This window comes from Suricata suricatta, chromosome 3 (genome assembly GCF_006229205.1).
Source record: "Suricata suricatta isolate VVHF042 chromosome 3, meerkat_22Aug2017_6uvM2_HiC, whole genome shotgun sequence".
NCBI classification, from domain to species: Eukaryota; Metazoa; Chordata; class Mammalia; order Carnivora; family Herpestidae; genus Suricata; species Suricata suricatta.
In genome coordinates this window covers 117,580,078-117,596,856 of record NC_043702.1, presented here as the reverse complement: position 1 = coordinate 117,596,856, position 16,779 = coordinate 117,580,078, and the positions used below count along the sequence as shown (strand labels likewise).

The 16,779-nt window shown below is 46.3% G+C and overlaps 1 protein-coding gene across 6 annotated transcripts in view; it reads left to right on the top strand.

Annotated features, from left to right (window-relative positions):
• DISP1 (dispatched RND transporter family member 1) overlaps window positions 1-16,779 on the top strand; it is a 117,512-nt gene that overhangs the window by 52,840 nt on the left and 47,893 nt on the right. The window contains exon 1 of one of the 6 annotated variants that reach the window (XM_029934951.1): window positions 5,670-5,813. The exons of 4 other annotated variants lie outside the window; for them this stretch is intronic. The gene's annotated coding sequence lies outside the window, so the exon portion shown is untranslated. Of the gene's footprint in view, window positions 1-5,669; window positions 5,814-5,998; window positions 6,020-16,779 lie in introns of those variants that run through there. One more of the 6 variants, XM_029934952.1, reaches the window with a different exon arrangement.

Genomic DNA, 16,779 nt, shown 5'->3' with positions numbered 1-16,779 from the left:
TTTTTTTCAACCAATATTTGTCAGGTACTTGCTATGTACTAGATCTTCCTGGGGGGTATAAAAGTGACAATAATAGTGTTTGTGGGGTTAGGTGCAGATTAAGAGAGTACAAGAGGTGTAAAAAAGACAAGATCAGAAACTTAACAGGAGCTGAGTGCTGTAAGAGACTCAGGGTAACTCAGAGTGGGAGGACGGGGCCTCTCACCTGGGAAATCTGGAAAGCTTCATGGAGGCGGGGTCACGTTGTCAAGAGTGGATGGGCCAAGACGCATGAAAAGCTGCGGAGAGGCTTTTGTGGGGAAGAAAGCGTGATCATTGAGCTGCCGAGTGTGTGTGTGTCCCGGCGCCGTGCAGCCCTGTAGGCGGGGACCCCAGGTAGCTGTGGTTAGTGGGGAGTTTAAATTCCACCCGTGGGCAGGGGTCACTGCTCATGGTCTCCCAGAGTGGGGGCATCGGGGTCAGGTTGCCAGGTGATGGTGGGGAGTCCAGAGGCCCTGGTTGCAGGATGAGGGCAGGCGGGGTGGGATGCGGAGGAGGTGCAGTAGGAGAGGCAGATGCGCAGCTGTGGCTGCAGGACAGGTGGCCGAGGGTGGACTGTGGTGCAGAAGCAGCAGGAAGATGGTGTGGAATTTGGGGCTCATGTGACTGAGAGGGTGAACACACACAGGAAATCAAGAGGTTGCTTGGGGTTGAGACATGATTATACAGCAGCCCCCGTCTTTGCGTGTAGCTTTCTGCAGTTTCAGTTACCGGTGCTCAGCCATGGGTGATGCTCCTACGGACAGGCGGCCTGGTACCTGTCCCCAGCCACCTGGAGCCTGTCCTCAGGCATCTGTCCCCAGGCAACCATCCCCTGGTGCCTGTCCCCTGGGACTTGTCCCCTGGCATGGAGCCTGGCGTCCGTCCCCAGGCACCTGCCCCCTGTCCCAGGCGCCTGGCACCTAACCCCTGATGCCTGTCCCCAGGCACCTGTCCCAGGCACCTGTCCTAGGCACGTGCAGCCTGTCCCCAGACTCCTGGTATCTGGCGCCTGTCCCCACGCAGGTTTGTCCCCCTCACCCATCCGCACAGTGAGGAGGGAGGCGGGACAGCAGGGTGTTTGGAGAGGGTGCTCCGTGAGCAGTTCTTACAGGTGGTTGTGGCCTCCGCGCTGCCTTGTCCTGGTTCTTGCTGTTCATCCCCACCTTGTGCCCGTTTATACAGGAGCCTCGTTGGGGCGTGTCTATGCAGGAAGAACAGTCACTGGGATTCGTGTTATCTGCCGATTCCCTCGCCCCCGGGGGGGGTCTTGATGGCGTCCCCCACCGACAAGGGGGGCGAGTGTATTTGAGATTCTTGAGTTTGAGCTGCTGGCAGGACACAGGGCTGACAGGAGTCGTGGGTATTGCCAAGATTTAGAACACAAGAATTACCAGGGCCCCCCGAGGAAATGGACTGGGGGTCCCAGAAACTGGAGGACATTTGAGTAGTGGAGACAGAGTGAAGAGAAGACTCTTGCAGGGACGTTAGGAAGTGGAGAAAGTGAATGTTGACAGAGGACCATCAACTTCCATTTCTGAAGGAACAGTTTCATCAGATGGTGGGTGAGACTGAGAAGGACCTAGAAGGGCGGCCCTGCAAGGAGGGGACAGACGTCCCATCAAGGAGGGGACAGACGGCCTAGCAGCCATAACACTAGCAGGCCACACAAGGGTCCCTTTTCTGGGCTGGGAGAAACTCAGCAGTTTTGCAAATGAATGAAGAAGCAGCTGGCAAAGCACAAGGGATGAAGGTGGTCCTGGGAGGTCCCTGGGAGGGAGCGTAGGGCACAGGGGTGCCTGGGGGCCCCCTGCATGAGCCGACACCTGCTGCCGCCAGACGGCGCTCCATCTTCTCTGTGCACTTAGGTGTGTCTGCCAAGTGCTCGCTGACATTTCAGCGTCATTTATTTTTATTTTTTGAGAGCAAGTGAGTAGGGGAGGGGCAGAGAGAGAGGGAGAGAATCCCAAGCAGGCTCTGTGCTGTGAGTGTAGAGCCCAATGCACGGCTTAAACCCACCAACCGTGAGATCATAGCCTGAGCCAAAATCAAGAGTCAGATGCTTAACTGACTGAGCCCCCCAGGCACCCTCCCTCCCTCCCTCCCTGAAGCAGCATTCTTCAATGAAGTAGTTAAATACACAAATCAGTGACTTGGTTAAAGATATAAATAAGAATTTGCAGGTTTACGAGTTGGAGAGTGCAGGTCTTTGGCTTCTGTGACACCGAAACTAATGTAACGGGTTTCTCGGGGCAATTTATGGGGTCAACAACTCTAGACTCCGTGTTTGCATTTCTTGGAGCAGCGAGCTCCGTGAGGTGGGAGTCGCTGCTGTGATAAACTAAACCAAAGTCCCGTTCAATGATGAAGAGATTTAAAATAACTTCAGTTTCATTTTAACTCTGTATTTCTTTTTTTGAAGATTTTTTGGTATTATGGTCTTTGACGTACTATGACAATGAGTCCACATACCCTGTGACTTCAGAGACTAACGTTTTAATGTATTTACTTGAGTTAACACTTCTCTTCCCTGTTGTCTGTTTTTCCCTAACATGGGCTCTTTTTTGTAAATTTAGAAGATAAGTGCCTAAAAGTTACCTTCCTACCCTTGAGGAGCTCATACACTGTCTGTATTTTTTCTCCATGTTTACAGCGGTTTCATTTTTAAGTGAGGTACAGTTGACATAAAGTGTTGGTTTCACAGGTTCAACATAGTGACTTGACAATTGTACAGTGTCTTTAATGTGGTGGCTCAACACCTGGGTCTCAGAGCAGCAGCCTCGGCATTGCTTGGTGACTTGTAGGAAGGCAGGTTCTCAGGGTCCAGCCCCAACCCCAGATCCGACCGATGGGGGAGGGGAATGCCCGGCCACCTGCTCGCCAGCCTTTCTGGAAGCTCTGACACATGGGACTTTGAGGACCACTGGTCTAATGGCCACAGCATGATACTTTCCTTAAAATTCCTTTTATGGAGATAAAATTCATATTCCATAAAATTCACCATTTCAAGTGTAAGAGTCAGTGGGTTGTGGAGTAGGGAAAAGGCCGTGCGCCATCACCGCTCCTGATTCCAGGGCATTTTATCCCCAAGAAGAAACTCCGTACCCGGTGCTGTCGCCCTGGCCGCTCGTGTACTCTCTGTGTCTGTAGATGTGAGTAGTGGGACGTGTCACATACATGGCACCATACTGCGTGTGACCTTTCCTGTTAGGCTTTCACCTAGCGCTGTGTCTGCCTCGTGTCTCTATACAGCTGAGCAGTGCTCGTGCGTCTCGTGTGTGCATCGCTCACGGACACATGAGCTGTGTCCTCGCAGTGGTGAAGGAGGCTCACTGCCGACGTCCACGAGCAGGTGTTCCGGTTCTCGTGTCAGTCGTGGTGTCTGCGCCCCACACGGTCACACAAGCACCAAATCAGGAATGTGCGGGGTTAGGTGCCTCCGAGCCTTGGTTGTGTTCTGGACAACGAGTCAATACGTGACTTGTCTAGTGCATGTGTATGTCAGAAGGCTCCTTACCTCTCCCACGTTGCTGACACTGACATCGAGCTCACGTGCTACTCTGCGTTTCTCCGTAGATCACATCCCACCTTGAGTTTAGGAACAAGAGGCAGCACGGCACACTGCCCTTCGGGGATTGCTGGGGCACCTGGGGGTCTCAGTGGATTAGCGTCTGACTCTTGGACTTGGCTCAGGTCATGATCTCACGGTTTGTGAGTTCGAGCCCCGCATCAGGCTATACACTGACAGCACAGAGCCTGCTTGGGATTCTCTCTCCCCCTCTCTCTCTGCCCCTTCTCTGCTCTATCTCTCAAAATAAACTGAAAAAAATTTAAATGGTGAAATTGCTAACAAAAAGCACAGAAACGTGAACAACATGGCACTAGGTAGAGAAGAGAACACTTGATACAGTATGCAGGGCAGGGGGTCACTTTGTTCAGTGCACCTGGGAACATGAATGTTGCAGGATTCGAATTTTCCATGTGTCAGAAGTACCTTGAAAGCACCTTCAGGATCGAAATTTGCAATCTGGGACCAGGAACACAGATGACCCCCTGTGCTTGCTTGGCATGTTGTTGCTTAGTTTGTGTGCAGACAGCGAGACCTTTCCTTCCTTCCTTCCTTCGTGCCTGCCTGCCTCCCTCCTTCCCTCCACCCCTTTCCTTCTCCCTGTCTTTCCCCTGTTCCCCCCTGCCTTCCTTCCCTCCTTTCCCCCTTCCTCCACTCCCTTCTTCCCCCTCCCTTCTCCCTTCCTTCCTTCCCTCCTCCCTCTTTCCCCCATCTTTTCTTTCTCCCCCTTCTCCCCTTCTTCCCCTTCCCTCCCCTCTTCCTCCCACCCCTTCCTCTCTCCTCCCTTTCCCCCATCCTTTCCCCCCTCCCTTCCTTCCCCCTTCCTTCCTTTACCCCTTCCTTCCTTTCACCCTTTCTTCTTTTCCCCAATTCCTTCCTCCCTCCTCCCCTCCCTTCCTTCTTCCTTCTTTCCCATTAAGGCATCTCAATGTTTCTCATGTGAAATGAGAAACATGCTTTATCTCATGCTTTTATCTGACACCTTCCCTAATTAGTGATGTTGAGCAACTTTCCATGTGCATATTAATCATTCATACATTTTCTTTAGAAAATGTCTATCCCAAAAGTTTGACTATTTTTAGATTATATTATTTGGGTTTTTATTGTTGAGTCATTAAGGTTTTCTATTTTGTGGTTACTGGCCTCTTAGATACATTATTTGCACATATTTTCCCCTCTTCTGTGGATTGTCTGTTCATTTTCTTGATAATGTTCTTTGATGTACTAGAGTTTTGTTATTTTAATGAAGTCTGATTTTATCTATTTTTTCTTAGATTTCTTGTGCTTTTGGTGTTAACTTCTTTAATTTTGAACATGCCATATTTAGATAATGAATCAGTAGAGCCTGTTCAGAAAGTTGTTTATACATTTTTAATGAAAGAAGTCTGAAGAGTTAGATTTCACAGTTTCAGTAGGTTCTCACTTGTTTGCCAGTGGATGTAAATGTAAAGTATTTGTTTGCAGATACCAGGTGTTTAAAAGGGTTTTACATTGTGGTTGTGGAATAATAATTGTTTAAAATAATGGCATCATCAGGGCCACAAATTTATAAAAGTAGTGTCAAATTCATTTAACAAACTGCTGTTTTCTTTAGGAGAATGGAAGGGAAACACCTAACTGCTTGAAACATAACTTTCCTCTTTCATAAAGAGAACCTTGCCTCTTTGAAAAACTTCGAACTTTCTGCCCTAAAAGCTGGGTCTCAAGAGCCATTTGTGAAAGAACAGAAGAATCCCGGAACTTGGAAATAAACAGGATTGGTGTGTATTTGTGTTAGTTTGGCTGTAGTAGCCACAGTGTCAGAGAACTGAATCTGTAACACTTAAGTCAGCCTAAATAAGCAAATAATACCAGCTAACATGGCTTTAATCTACTAAGTAACTTTGAGTCCAAGAGATCAAAGGAAGTGATAACTAAAAACAGCCCTTGCTAACAGTTTCCCCATAGAAACCGGAAAAGGCTGGAAATGACATGTCCCCTTCATATCCTGGCTTGCTGACCTTGTGCTCAGATCCAGCCCCTGTGGGTCCCAGCCCTTAGCAGTGCTGAGACCCTCCCCCTCGGGTCAGGGAGGGGAGACCTCTCCTGCCCCGTCACAGAGCTAGGATTGCAAGTCCAGCTGGACCCGCCTCCGCCCAGCGCTGAGTTGCCTGCCAGCTCCCTCAGCTGCCTCTCTGCTCTGCCCCGCTGCTGCACCCAGACTACGAGTTCCTCTTTGCCCCTGAAGGTAATGCATTCGCTTATGCCTCTTTATCTGTGAAGTTATTTTGAGAGTTTGTTTAAAAACTGAACTGTTTGTTCTGTGCTTCTAAGATCAGATTTAAAATTTCCGCTCCTAGGCGCCCCCCCCCCCACACACAGTGAACTCTGAGTGGCATGTCAATGCATTACAGTCTTACACAGCTTATTTGAACTTGAGTCTAGCACTGTAAGGTAAGATTGGCCGTTTCCTGGGTTTATTAACATGTGCTTTTTTCAGTAAGTGGGGAGGGAACCTCAGGTTTAAAGTAGTTCATGTTGTTTCATACTTCAGGAGTCTCCGTAGGCTCTAAATGAGAGCATTTTGAAAATCTGTGCTTCTCTTATTTGTAGCTGGTGTAAAAGTAGGCATAGAACGCCAGGAATTACTTTAATCGCTTTTGTGAATTAAATATTGTAGAACGATGGTTAAAATTTTAGCATCTTCCAACCTATAAAAATAGAAGCTTGGTGAAGATTGAATCCCCACTTGGGATTGAAGTTTCCACAGCAAGATTCTTTCAGCAGTATTCATCGAAACACACAGGCTGGGCAAACCAGCAAGTTGTATTTGAGTCGATTACATTTTGGGGTTTGTTTTTTTTTTGCGTTGTAAGCATTTTAATATGTTGGCCATATTTACTTCTTTTTCTTTTGTATGGAATATATTTGACATACAACATTGTGTGTTAATTTGGCACATTTGCACGTTGTAGCCCTGAATGCGGTTGTAGTGATATTTAGTGTTTCTATCGCATTACCGAGTTATCCTTTCTTTTTAGCATTCGGGGTAGTTAAATCTTAGTGGCTTAGCAGGTTTGAGGACTGCACTTAACTGTTCTCACCTGCACTCATCGCTCAGCATTAGACCTCTGGCTCTCTAACAGGTGTTCTTGTTGAAAGGCAAAGAATGAAATATGCCCTTTTCACTCACAAGAGGGTTCTTTTAGGCCATAGTATTTATAATTAAGAAAACTCTAGTTCTCTTTGAAGCCTCCGAAGTCACTAAAGTATGTAAATAAGCACCAGTTGTGGATGGTGCACTTACTACTGTCCATGGTTTTATGTCTGCTGACACGTTTCTGCTTCTTAAAACATTAAAATAGTCTTTTCTCATTGTGTCATCTGGTTTTAAACTTTGCACCTCTAATAGACTAAATGCTTTCATCCCCAGTCTTGAATATTGGAATATTGTAGCAGATTATACTTCATCTGTAACTTTTTGTTTTGGCATGCAAAAATAAGGCAGACAATTTTTATGTATTTTCTATGCCTTACATCTTAGAGGTGATTGTAGGATTATGAGCATGAACTGTCTGCACTGATGGTGAAAACTGTTTGTGTCTGAAATGATGGACCTGCAGGGCAGCTGAGGAAACCCTTGTTATTGTCACCTGGCCTGGAAGGTAATACGTGTGCCAGCACGGACCTCCCAACGTGTTAGCCTGATCCCGTTGTCTTCATAGTTGATAAGGAACCAGCCAGCCGCTGTGGCCACGTGTGCCAGCGGTCTGCACACCCATCCTGTGCGTGTGCGTGGCGGCTGGCTGGGAGGGAGCAGGCCCCCCTCCCCCATCACCCCGAGCGCGGCCAGCTGCCATGGCACATGGGCTCTGTGAGTGCTGCCTGTTGTTTACGCCGGCAAGTCCTAATCACACCCCAACCCGGGAAGTAAACGTGGGTGTGGAGGGCAGGACAGACGAGCTGCCTCGCCTGTCAACCTTCTTGGGAAAAACACAAAGTATCTAAAGTAAAACTTAAAGAAGCAGGACTGGGAAGAGGTGGCCTTTGTTTGCTCTGTCTTGATTTCTGTTCTTTATTGTTCTAATCGCCAGCAAGCAGGCACATGTGCAGATTCCGAGAAAAACATTCGCGGTGAACACAGAAGGAGCTTAATACATGCTTGCTAAATAAGGCCATGCTCCTGTGTAACTGAAAGACACAATTTGATTACCTTTGCGAGCAAACGAGGTCCCGGGTCGCTGGTCAGTGTGATTTCAGCTCATCTGCTACACGTGGGCGGGCAGGTAAAGGTCAGGGGCACTTGCAGTGATGATGGGGGTAACGACCAGAGGGTTTATGAGACTTGTACCCTGGCTCTCACAAAGAGTGAACCTACGGATCCAGCTCAATGAAGAAGAAAGTCTTTATGAAGTTGATGTTTTCCTAAGCTCTAGTTAAATCTCGGGTCCTTTAAGCAAAAGAGTGTCTTCAGTTGTGTTTTGTGCAGATACGTGGAGGGGTTGCGGCGTAGACTGAAGGGCACCTTTGAGACACTGTTTGCGGGACTCAGGACAGAGCCCGTCTGGGGAGCAGCTCTGGGAGATTGGATTTGCTGCTTCTCAGACCTCACAGAGTAACAGGGGTGGAGCCTGCTCTCAGACACGTGGGTTTTTGGGCACTTGTGGGGAAGGGTGGATCATTCTAATTGCTCTATTGAGAAAACAACACATCACCCTCAAAACCAAGTAAGCTCGAGTCCTTTACTCAGTGTTTGACGTTATGGAAGACGGTTCAAACATTCCCTCACATTCTTTCGCCTCCCAGGATGTGGGAGTAGAAATCTTCTGATTTGATTGATCAGAGACATGTTTTCCCTGAGTTTCTAAGATGTGTGAGGCATTAAAACCGGCCTCAGCCTTCCTGGTGGTGTGCCGGGCTCGTCAGGCCAGGTCAGGGACGAGACCCTGTTTCTGCTGGGGGAGGCAGGGGCGCAGACGAGCTGCTCCCCCGTGAGGTTTTGCCATCTTACTTGACGCAGTGGTTTCAGAGGAAATCCTACAGGCCGAACATGGACCTGTCCCATCGGGACACGCGCTTGTCACCGGTGCATTGTGGAATTCTCGGTTGGCCGGCCGTGAGGGGAGAGGCAGGCCTGGGGTCTGACGGTGTCTGAGCCACGGATTGGAGCCTTTAAGATGCTTAACATGCCATCAGAAATCTTTTTCTTCTTTCTTTCTTTCTTTCTTTCCTTCTTTCTGGCACAGAACTTTAGGGCACATGCTCTTTACATACAGGGCCTTGGGACTTCATGTCAGAGATTGATAAGGGGTCAAAGGACCTAATCTTTCTTGAGGATTAAATAAACTCATTAGTCAGTTTGGCTGGATCTTCTAACCTCAGTCCCAGGATCCAGGGTAACTGTGATGCCCAGTTCCACTTTTTCACATCCACCCATGGGACCGTCTCACTGAGGCTCACTCCCTATGGCACCATCGCCCCCACACTTCTACCTTCAAAAACACTCTTTTCACTGTTGCTAAGAGAAGTAAAGATGGTCGAAACACTCTGAAGCTCGTTTGACATGAAGGACCAGTTCCAGATGCTGTTGAGGACGCAGCACCATTTTGCAGTATTTTCTGAAAGTTGAATACTTTTTTTGCTTGCTGTTGTAACCTTACTGTCATTAATTATCCAAAGTCTGAATCTGTGAGTCTCAGCACTAGCCACACCTTGGGATCATCTGAGGAGCTTTGAAAAAATGCTGATGACTGCAGCCCATCACAGTCTGAATTAAATCAGAACGTCTGGGGCCACGGGCCTGGGTCTGTGCTGAAATAGACTCATAACCTTGAGAACACTTGTTATATTTATTATATCCCCTGCACCACTTGTAGCATGGATTAGGGGACCTGAGTGTCTTGGCTGGCTCCTAGGTTACGATGACCACTTACTGGAGGACTTTCCAGAACTTTTTTGGAAGACAGCTGGTTGATATTAATATATAGAAAGCCCCTCTGGGTTTATTTTACATATTCTTAGGTACACCAGTGAGTTCATCTGACTTTGAAACTCAAAGATACAAGAAGCCTGCCTTTCTTAGGGCCACAGGTGCGTGTGGTGAGTGTGGGGAGACGTGGCGGGTATGGTGCGGGCTGATAAACTCAGAAGACAGATATCTGGAAAGTGTCCTCATGACTTGAACACAGCAATAGCATTCTTGAAATACTGATTTAGAAACGCAAGTGTTGATGGTAATAAGGTGTTCTTGGCTCGCGTTTATCCCAGACTCTAGAAGATAAGCTTCCATTTTACATTTCTCCTCCCAGGTAGGCCTGTTACCAAAGGCACAGAGGATAGAAAACAGAGGAGAACAGTGAGATTGGAAAGCACTGTCACTTGTCCGCCTGGACGGGGTTCTGCTTTGGCAGCCAGACCCCATCTGGCAATAGGACTCTTTCCGCATTCAGGGTTTTCAGATCTGCTGTGACACCGTGACACCTTCCTGAGTTACTTAACTTGTATACATTCTTGTTGTAAATCTGGAGGGGAAATTATGAGGCCGATTTCCCCCCACGTCATTAAGCTACTTGTAAATACCATGAAAGTTTTTATAAAACTGACACTTAACAGTTACAGTTTATGGGTGTCATTATCAGTGTAGAGTGTGTGTATTGAAAGAGGTTAGATAGAAAGGATTTCATTTTCAAAGGTGGTGTTTGTTACCAGAAGTCCAAACCACCTTCTTGATCATGTAAATGTAACAGACCAAGAGTTGAGCTCTCACTGTAAAAGAATAGTGACCTGTGACTCTCGGATTTGCTGGGACCCAGTCACTGAGCCTCTTTGTGGTGTGGGGAGATACACCTGTCCCACGGGCGCTTGCATGCTCTGTGGACAGGTGCTCGGGTGTTTGCCACTATTTCTCCGGGAGGTGGCTGCCAATGTACTGCCACTTATGAGATTGCAGCACTACCTTATTTTTTTAAAAAATCTTTTTTTAACATTTATTTATTTTTGAGAGAGAGAGAGAGAGAGAGAGAGAGAGAGACATAGTGTGAGCAAGGTCAGAGAAAGGGAGACACAGAATCAGAAGCAGGCTCCTGGCTCTGAGCTGTCAGCACACGGCCTGAGGCGGGGCTCGAACCCAGGAACCCTGAGGTCATGACCTGAGCTAAAGTCGGCCGCTTAACCGACTGAGCCACCCAGGTGCCCCATCACTACCTTAGTTTTGTAGAACTCTTTGTAACGTGAGAAATTTCCGTAGGTGATTAAGTGCAGATACTGCTAAGCATTCTTATTGAAGACGAGTTTATTGGTAGAAAGTTCATGAATGCAAACAAAAATAAGACAATTTACTTTGTCTCATAAGGAGAGAAGATCATATTTCCTTATGTAAGACCCATCTTTCCAGTTCCTTAAAACTGGTTCTTTGAGTAAAGATACAGATTTTGCTGTCAGGTCACAGTTATGATTTGAAATCATCCGAATGCTACGTGTCAACAAGGATTGGCCCCCTGGCTTGCTTTTCCTGTTTGCATCACATGATGCATGAGGGGATGGCACTTCCGAATTCGCTGAAATAGGGCTCTGGCACTCTTGGATGCTGAATTGTACCTTTCAAAACTATCTTGGGAAGCACTGAGTTCAGAGGCTAGTTTTCATGCAGTCCTTCATACTGAATTTTGTATCAGTAGCCTCTGGCAGTCCTGGAAAAGCTCTTGAACTTGGCATTGCCCTGGAGGCATGTAGCCAGAGAGCCTCACTTTCAGAGGCAGACTGGTCTGAGGCTGAATCCCAGTCCTGTGATTTAGATGAGTTAATATTTCAATGCTTTGACCCTCAGTTTTCTCTGTACTGTCTACACAGCGGTATTGGGAGGAAACTGCTGGACCTAATGAGAGGACAAAAAATAGCCCTTTAAAGGGAAAAATATCCCTGGAGACCAAACCTGGCCGATGCCTGTCTACAGACCTGCTGCAGCCGAACTCTGCAGCGTCGTTCCTTGTTAGCGTTGGGAGAAGCTCTTTATCCTCTGGCCACAGCTCTAATATTAATAGGGCGACTTGCTGCCGGTGATCAGAAATGAGGCTATCATTTGGGAGAAGCATCAAGCCATGTTAGAGGAACCATTTCATGTTTCACCAGATTCGGCAAACAACGGATACAAGTATTCTGCAGACCGATGCTTGAGGCCTGGTGTGGAAAGGGGCCCCCAGTGCCTTTCTCTCCCCCTCTTCTCAATGTGGTTCCACTTGAGAGAGAAAGATCGTCTCACCCGTTTAACTGGGCATAGAACTTTAATCCATGTTTATGAGTTGCGGGAGAATAACTAAAATCTGATTGGTTATTTCTGTGCATGTAACAGTTTACAGCTTATGAAACAAGCCATACTTAAACTTAGTTACCCACTAGAATGTCTACTTAAAACGTGTTACTTTTCTCTGCCTTAATCAGAACCGGAGCCTTCATTTCTCTGTTATCATTTCCCCAGTTGTTTCCTCCATGCCGTTTTAATTGTGCGTATTTGGCCGTACCGAGGCCTCGATCTCTGGTAGCCTCCACACCCGGTTTTGCTACACACAGTGTGTTGCAGGGGCCAGCAGTGTGGGCACATGTTGGTAGCGTCACTCCAGATGGACGCTATCAGGATCCTCATTTTAGCCACACCCCCGAGTGATCCTTCTGTGTGAGAAGCACTGGGTTAGAGTTCTGTGTTTTATTTAGTGAAACTGCCATGGAGAGCATTGCTCTTCTGAAACAGGTGACCGTGGGCAGCACGGGATTGTGCTCTCGCTCCCGTCTCACCACGCCCTGGGACGTTTGCTCTTCTGAATCTGATGAAGCAAAGGATTGTTCTAGAACACATCGTGTGCACTTGTGGAGTGTCGTTTAGCAGAGAGCCCTCAGACACTTGGCCTCAGGCTTCCCAGCACCACCCCACCACCCGGAGACTGTGTCCACTTCTCTCCGTAGCCAAATGGAAGGGTGACGCCAGCTACACCATCCTGGGCGTGAGTTGAGTGGGATCATGTGTGTGAAAGTTGGGGGAAAAGCTGCAGCGGCCCCGCCTGGTTGGCGGTGGTGATGGCTGTGCCCCACCTTCCCTGCGGTGAACGGGGCAGGTGCGTGCAGGCCGTCCACCAGTACATTTAGATTCTGGCTGGCGGCTTTCGGACCCTGCAGGTGGTGCCGACTTCCAGGTCCCAGCGGCTGCCACAGGTTTTCACAGCGGCTCTTGACGTCTGTTTGTGCTCCGGTTGTCACTTCATAGCTTGATTGCATCCTTTATGACCATGCCACTGAATATATTTGCACAACTGATCATGCAGTAGAATATCCAATGAGATGCTGTTTTATCTTTTAATATGGTCATTTATTCCTATTACAAAAATATGTAACCAAACATCTTGTATTTAGTTCTATTAACGGTACATGTTATGTGATTGTGTGTGATATTACTCTAAAGGTGTAAGTGTCCTGAGTCTCAGACTAGATGAAGGAGGTAATTGGGTGATCCCTGTAATCACATGAACTCCAGTGACTCTTCTCTCTACATTGAAATACAACTGAACGGTCTGTGGTGTCTGTGGTGCCCGCCTGTGGCCGGTGGGGCTGGGACATCCTGCTCTTGGTTCATAGATGGCTTTGGCCAGACAAGTAAATGTACGTTTCCAGAAACCTGCCAGAGGTGATGAGATAAGATACATTGAAATCTTCTCCTGAATACTTTGTACTCATTTGTCTTTACTCCTTACTTAGCTTTGTTTTCATTTCTTGCTTTATCCAGTTATTCAATATATTGTGTAGGGTTTTCTTTGAAGAGTGCAGGTACATATCAGAAGATAAATAATTTAAAATGCATTCAGTGAATGGTGGGGCCTGGGCCACTGGGTCAGTTGAGTGTCCAACTCTTGGTTTCGGCTCAGGTTATGATCTCAGGGTTCTGGGATCAAGCCCTGCATTGAGCCCCGTGTTAGACTCTGTGCTGAGCATGGAGCCCACTTGCGATTCTCTCTCCTCTCCCTCTGCCCCTCCCCTGCTCGTGTGCACCATCTCTCTCTAAATAAAAAAATAATAAGAAGAAGATAAAATAGATAAATAGCTTGATTGCACCCAGTGAATAGATGTTTAGTTATCTTTTAAGGTAAAATAACTTTGTTCCTTTTCTTACATTTTAATGATAACTACCTTTTGCTCATTATTAGTGACTGTGCTAGAAACTTTATGTGTTGTCTTATTAGTATTTTACCACTATAAGGAAGACACACTTACTATAAAAGTTGTATGTGGTACAGAAAGTGTTAGGTGAACGTGGTAACTGCTACACTACGGAAACCCACTGGTGGTACAGAAAGTGAAATGTGAAGTCTTCTCCACTCTTCCAAAATTCCCAGTCCAGCTCTCCAGCAGGAAACAGGGTTAGCATTTTCTTATGTCCTTCTAGAAACTATGTATGTATCCTAACCATATATGTATCTCTCTTTTTTAATGAAATGGGTGGGTTCATGCCATATAGGCTATTCTGTGGGTAGGTTTTATTTATACATAAAGATGTACTTTGGACTTCTTTGCATAGTATAACCTGATCTAACTCATTCTTTTGTTATTGTGCAGAATGCCCAAGGTGCAGATACGGCAGAATTTGAGTCTGTTTCTGATGATATTTTAGATTGTTTCCAGTTTTCAAGTGTATTCAGAAGGTGATTTCCTAGTACCGTTGTGGGTCAAAGATGAGGGTGTTTAAAATTCTCAGTAGTAGCAGCACTTTGCTCTTGTAGATGGTTGCGCTAATTTGCATTTCAAATTTAACTTTGAGAAGAACCAAGGCTTAAGGACTGTAAGAGTGTAAATAATTTGACCCAGTTTCTCAAAGGTAGAAACTAGAAGAGTCAGCTTTAAAATGTAGATGCACTCACAGGGTTTCTTCTAAGCTTCAGATGTCTTCAGCTGCCGTTATAAAGCATAATTTTGGCTTTAGAGCCAGGAAGCATTATTCCTTATTTTTTTATATTCGTAACACTCAAGCAATTATGATAATTCTTCTATTATAAATACACAGCCCTTTATGGTTCTGAATATTGATTTTAATGTCCTGCAAGTTTACCGAATTCATTTATTCTAACATTTTTTTTTTGTTAGAATCTTTCAGTTTTCTATATATGTCACGTCATCTGTAGATAGTGGCAGTTTTACTTCCATTCTGATTTGGATGCCCTTCTTTCTTGTTCTTGTCTAAGTGCTGTGGCCGGGACTTCTAAGACTGTGTTAGATAAAAGGGATGAGAGTAGACTTCCTCCTTTTGTTCCTGGTGAAGGAAAAGCTTTTAGCCTCTCACCATGGAGTCTGATGTTGGCTGTGGGTCTGTCACATATGCCTTCTATTATGTTGACATGTGTTCCCTCTATACCCACTTTCTTGAGAGTGTTGTCCAAATGGATGTTAGATTTTGTCAAAACCCTTTTCTGCATCTGCTGAGATGACTGTCTGCTTCTTACCCTTCACATGGGTGGTGATGAGTCACGTTGTCTGGCTCGTGAGTGTTGGAGCACCCTTGTCTCCCTGGAATAAATCCCACTGGATCGTGATGTGTGATCCTTTAGTATGTCGTCAAGTTCAGTTGGCTGATATCTTATAGAAGATTTTGGTATCCACGTTCATCCAGGATGTTGGCCTGTAATTCTCATTCCTTGCAGTGCCCTTGTCTGGTTTTACTATCGGGATAATACTGGCCTCGTAAGATGAACTTGGATGTGTCCTACCTCTTCTAAGCCCTTTATGATTCTCAAAACATTTTTATATACTTATCGTGGTCCTAGGAGATGGACATTGGTTATTATCCTGATTGATACATGTGAAGAACTGAGGCACAAAGAAAAGAGAAATGACAATTTAAAAGGCAATCAGAAGATAGTCCTTGGCCAAAGGCCGTAGAGCCCCCAAACTGCTGATGCTCAAAGACGGACACATGCTCATAGAAGGGTTTGCGGGACTGGTGGCTTTGGATGTATCAGTGCCGGTGTGTTAGGGTCATGAGCAGCAGGAAGATCCACTAACCCTTCTAGCCGAGGGGGGGTCCTCATCACACCCCAAGCCAGTGCCTCAAGCCTCCTCTTGGCTGCCTCTACGCGCTCAGGGCCGGGAAAGTGGGCGGTGACCGCAGGGTCATTGTTCACAGGCGTTTACTGCGTTTGACCCAACAGTGGCTTTAAATTTCACTATAAGTACTGTTAGCACCGCCTTTGTGATCGTGTGCCATTAAACTTGTCACCACAGTGTCATCTTAACTGTGTTGGCTCTTCCCTGTCCCATCAGCTCTCCTGTTAACTGTCTTCCGCTCAGACCAGGTTTTTTTCTCGTCTGTCTCAGTTTTAAAGAAAGACCTTTCCCAGTGTGGACATCGAGTTCATCCTTGACTTCAGATCAAAACTTTGCTGTCTTCCTGACCACCTGAATGGCTATACAAATGCACCTACCAAGCTTCGTTCATAGACATTTCTTAGAATAATTTCTTTTGGTTTTGCTTTTAATTTTATTTTCTTTACTTAAAATGCACAACTTACTTATCAAGTCAATTTGATTATTCCTGTTTTATGATTTAAGAGACTGAATTCATAGAATGCTCATATGACTTACTTCAAATACAACCCAGTCAGAGTTCATATTATTCTTTACTTTCCACTGTTTCTTACTTCATCAGAAGATGTCTCCAGAGGTGCTGGGGAGCTCCAAGCCTGTTGAGTGTCCAACTTTGTCTCACGTCATGATCTCACGTTTCGTAGGTTTGAGCCCCACGTCAGGCTCTGTGCTAACAACTCAGAGCCTGGAGCCTACTTCAGATTCTGTGTCTCCCTCTCTCTCCGCCCCTCCCCCGCTCATGCTGTCTCTCTCTCAAAAATAAACATTAAAAATAATTTTTTTTTAAAGGCTCCAGGTTAAGAACCAGGCTACATTCCAAAAATTCCTATACAAGTCAGTTACTTGGTGCTTGGACAGCATTTTACCAAAGGGAGTGGGGTGGGGGGGGATGTTCTAAGGGGTGATTAAGCCCTTGGCTGCCCTGCAGAAATCTATTTAGCTCTTATGTAAGTAGCAGATGATGCATTTGCAGCAAAAATAAGAGAAAATTATTGTTGTGATTCTGGTTACAAAGTTCTCTTTCTCAGGAAAAGCAGGCACTTAGAAGACAGGGAAACACGTGGAATTGGAGAGTCTACAAGGGACGTCAGACCACG